Genomic DNA, 5,000 nt, shown 5'->3' with positions numbered 1-5,000 from the left:
CCAATCAACACCCTGGTAAATGGACTGTAGTCATAGCGCTTCATCCGTCTTTACGCCCCTCAAGGCAATATCCTACATGTCATCATTCACACCCATTCCATACGGCAGTGTACCTTGCTCTAGGAACCGTACCATTCACACACCCACTCACACACGTTGGCCATCGGAGCACTCAGGGTTCAGTTCTTGCCCAAGCTACATCGACATGTTGATGCACTGCTGGGGTCGACCGCACCTTCTGGTTCAAGGACGCCCTTTCAACCTGTTTCAATGATGTATCCCACACTGCTGTTATCAGGTGGTTACTGCAGTCATAAAGGTTTGAAGAGCGTCTGCTTCACCATGACGTAGGCTTAGATCAAAACATTTAGGTCCATGGTTTGCTCCACTGGGGACTAATCAAGGAGCGTGATTCGGTCGCGCGTAGCTTAATGATGAGAACAAAGATGAAGGAAGTAGTATGATAGATTGAGCATTTCAGCTAAAAAAGGGTCAAACACCCACAGGAGGACAGGTTGCCAACCGAAATTCACGTTGCATTATGGAAATTACTTGGCACTGACTTTGGTTAAAACTATCACTGTTAGTATTTAGCTTGTTATTTACTGTACCTGCTATGCAGTATTGTTGATCTTTTAAGACATTTTAATCGTCAGAGTGTTTTTTGTTTATTTTTGGCATGCCTTTTCATTTGATTTGTTTAATTGTTAATTTTTTAACACTATTCCACTTTCTTTAAGTATTTGCTATTATTATGTTGAACACCTGCTCCTGTAACAATAATTTCCCGCATTGGGATTTGATAATCTATCCATCCATCTTATCTATCCATCTATCATCTACTATCCATCAGAATCTATCTATCATCTTGTCCATCTGTCCATCTATCTATCTATTTATCTATTATCTATTATCTATTCATTATCCATCTATCCATATCTATTATCTATCATCTATCCATCTATAAATATCTAATCTAATCTATTATCAATATCTCCTTCATAATATATATTCAATCATTTCCATTAATCCAACCAAATTATAATAATCACTATCTAATCAAAAATAATACTATCATAATCATATCTCTCAACAAATAATATTCCTCAATTATCTAACCACAAACTCCCTTCATTCATCTATCATCCATCTATCATCTATCTCTATCTATCTATCCTATCAAATAAACTAATACATTTCACATACAACTCTCTATCATCTTCTACATCACCATCTATCCATTCCTTCATCCCATTCTCCATCTTAATTCTGTCATCCTCTACCCACACCATTCCATAAATCTTTCACCTATCTATCGATCAATTCCCCTCATAACTCCTTTACTACTCATTTACAACCTTATCATACTCATACTCCTATCTATATATATTATCCATCTTCCTTATCACATCTTATTCATTCTCTTAAATCTCTCCTATCTCTATCCATCTCCCAATTCTCTTATCTTCCCATCTCATCAACTACCCTTAATCCTCAATCCCAACTGTAATCTTAATATCCATCTATCCATATTCTCTATCCACTCTATCCATTTCCATCTCTCCAATCCATCCATCATCACATTATCTATATCTTCTATCTATCTTCATTCTAATCCATCTTCCATGCTAACCATTTCCATCACACTCATCATTCACTCTCTTAATTTCCTCTAACGACTAATCACCCACACATCTCTCCGCACCACACCACAACTATTCATATCACACCACACCACCACAAACCTACTCACACTATCTCTTTATCTCCACATCACAACCATAATCACAACATTCCACTTCACATCATCATCCACAACACCTATCCATCAATCATTTCCATCCCATTCTCTATCTATATTCTATCTTTATCCTCTATCCTTCTATCTTATCTTCTATCTTCCATCCATCCTATCTATTCTATCTACATCTTCCATCTCTTCATTTTTCTATCTTCTACCCCCACTACTCCTTCATCATCCACTCTACCACACTTCCAATTTACTCTCTCCTCTATCCTCATTCTATCTCTCTACTGCACATTCATCATACTCTCTCACTCTATCATTCCTCTATCCCCTCTCTAAATCACACTATCTTATCATCTATCACTAATATCCATCTATCCTCTTCCCTCCCTCATCATCTTTATCATATCCAATCCTCTCATTATATCTATATCAAAACTTCATCAATACCATCTATCCATCTATCCTTATCTTATCTTGTCATATATCCATCCATCTTTCTCTCTCTATCTTTCCTAATCATTGTATCTTATGACGATAGCAAAAGTTGAAAATAATTAATATTTTTTATCATGACTTTTTCAGACAGTTTGTCCTCTAATGACTTATCAGAGATACACCAGGGGTTTAGTGTTGTACCTAACGTTTAATGGTTTAACCCTTCATTAAGTTCGTGTTAGCTTGACCTTAGACTACCTATTTTCTAGCACCCAACCTACGTTCATGTAACTGAATGTTCAAATGGTACAATGTCATTGTGGATGTGTTGCTCATAGCATTTACTACTGGAATTCACATTAAACCATCTCATCAGGCCAATGTTATTCTAACGAGCTGCAAATCAAAAAGGAGAAAGAAGTCAATACATGTATGTGCTCTCTGGTTGGATAAGTATCCAACAAGCCCTTGTCAATGTCATGGGGGACGGGTTGTCCTAGATCTGATCGAATTAGTATTAAAGGACATGGTTGTCCAAGTCTGTTGGATAAAGCAGTCGGATTAGTCATTGATTTTGCTCTACTGGGGTAGCAGGTGCGCAGGCAGTCCTTTCTATCTGGTGTCGTTTTTAAATCCATTCAGCGATACCTACACCAAGCTCTCTATAACACGATGGACGGTGACTGAGCCAACTTGGGATTCTTTACTCTGAACAATTGTGGGCGCCAGCAGAGCCAAATACAATCCGCATTGAATCAAAAAGTTGTAAGAGACAAGAAATGTGGACAACATGAAAATGTGTTTGTATTTGAAGTCATCCGCGCACAGTGACATTATTTGTACGTTTCTGTCTATTTCACCCTCTGAGACCCCACTACCGCGCCATTTTCGTTCCTACCCTCACCTATGGTCATGAAGGATGGGTCATGACCGAAAGAACGAGATCGCGGGTACAAGCGGCCGAGATGGGTTTTCTCCGCAGGGTGGCTGGTGTCTCCCTTAGGGATAAGGTGAGAAGTTCGGTCATCCGGGAGGGACTCGGAGTTGAACCGCTCCTCCTTCGCGTCGAAAGGAGCCAGTTGAGGTGGTTCGGGCACCTAGTTAGGATGCCACCTGGGCGCCTCCCTAGGGAGGTGTTCCAGGCACGTCCAGCTGGGAAGAGACCAAGGGGTAGACCTAGAACCAGATGGAGGGATTATATCTCTTCGCTGGCCTGGGAGCGCCTTGGGATCCCCCAGTCAGAGCTGGTTGATGTGGCCAGGGAAAAGAAAGTTTGGGGCTCTCTGCTGGAACTGCTACCTCCGCGACCCGACCACGGATAAGCGGGAGAAGATGGATGGATGGATGGATCTTAGGCCCTCAGATAGGGCCCTGACGGCCCTGACGGCTCGCCACTGATGCGATGTTAACGTCAACTCTCAAGGCGTGAAAGCAGTATTTCTGGTCTCAGCGTTTTCATGGTAACCAAGGTGGTTGCTAGGGAGGCAGCTCTCACTGCATTTTACAGTACAGAGTACTCTCCTTCGTGTGTATTGATTTTACAGTGATATCTGCGCTACTCAAAAACACCAGTTTGTTCTTGGTAATTACACAACATTGACTAGTTTAAAATGTGTACAATGCTTTTGTGCTTTCTAATTTCGCAATGCACATTAGCAGATAGGATTTTAATTTGTAAACCTTAATCACAACTTTTTGCATACCAAAAATAAACTACAAATATGGTGTCGTTTTGCATCACTGTGCAGAGCTGATATAATGGGAGATGTAGTTTTTAAATATATTATTGATTTTGTTTTGACACTGAGTTGAGAGTATAGTCTTAGTATGAAATCAGAATTTCAATATCTAAGCATTAAAGGACTGGAAATCTTTTTTTTCTCTCTATTTTACAGGGCCCCCATTTGGTGATTCTACACATTTTCACACAGCTCTTTACAACAATTGGTCCCATATATGTAGTCCCTTCTGTAACAGAATGACAAGCATTCAAAAATTAACTGAGGTCAAGGTTCAAAGGTCAACAGGTAAGAGCACCTGCTTATAATCTTCAGACTGATATGATGTTACTCTCCAGATTGAGACATTTCCAACTATGTATTTTGTTTACTCCTTCGACCAAGTTTTAATTTAGCCATTTCCCATACTAATCCATCCATCCATCTTCTCCCGCTTATCCGTGGTCAGGTCACGGAGGTAGCAGTTCCAGCAGGGAGCCCCAAACTTTCTTTCCCCTGGCCACATCAACCAGCTCTGACTGGGGGATCCCAAGGCGCTCCCAGGCCAGCGAAGAGATATAATCCCTCCACCTGGTCCTAGGTCTACCCCTTGGTCTCTTCCCAGCTGGACGTGCCTGGAACACCTCCCTAGGGAGGCGCCCAGGTGGCATCCTAACTAGGTGCCCGAACCACCTCAACTGGCTCCTTTCGACGCGAAGGAGGAGCGGTTCAACTCTGAGTCCCTCCAGGATGACCGAACTTCTCACCTTATCCCTAAGGGAGACACCAGCCACCCTGTGGAGAAAACCCATCTCGGCCGCTTGCACCCGCGATCTTGTTCTTTCGGTCATGACCCATCCTTCATGACCATAGGTGAGGGTAGGAACGAAAATGGCCCGGTAGAAAGAGAGCTTTGCCTTCTGGCTCAGCTCCCTTTTCGTCACAACGGTGTGGTAAAGCTACTGCAGTACCGCTCCCGCTGCTCCGATTCTCCGACCCATCTCACGCTCCATTGTTCCCTCACTCGAGAACAAGAACCCGAGATATTACTATTTATGTAACAGTCATGACAAAAACCTTAACTAGTTTAGAGTATA

This window comes from Notothenia coriiceps, unplaced genomic scaffold, assembly GCF_000735185.1.
Source record: "Notothenia coriiceps isolate Sejong01 unplaced genomic scaffold, NC01 NC01_scaffold00037244, whole genome shotgun sequence".
Lineage (NCBI taxonomy): Eukaryota > Metazoa > Chordata > Actinopteri > Perciformes > Nototheniidae > Notothenia > Notothenia coriiceps.
The sequence above is the reverse complement of the archived record's forward strand: the minus strand, read 5'-3'. Positions refer to the sequence as shown.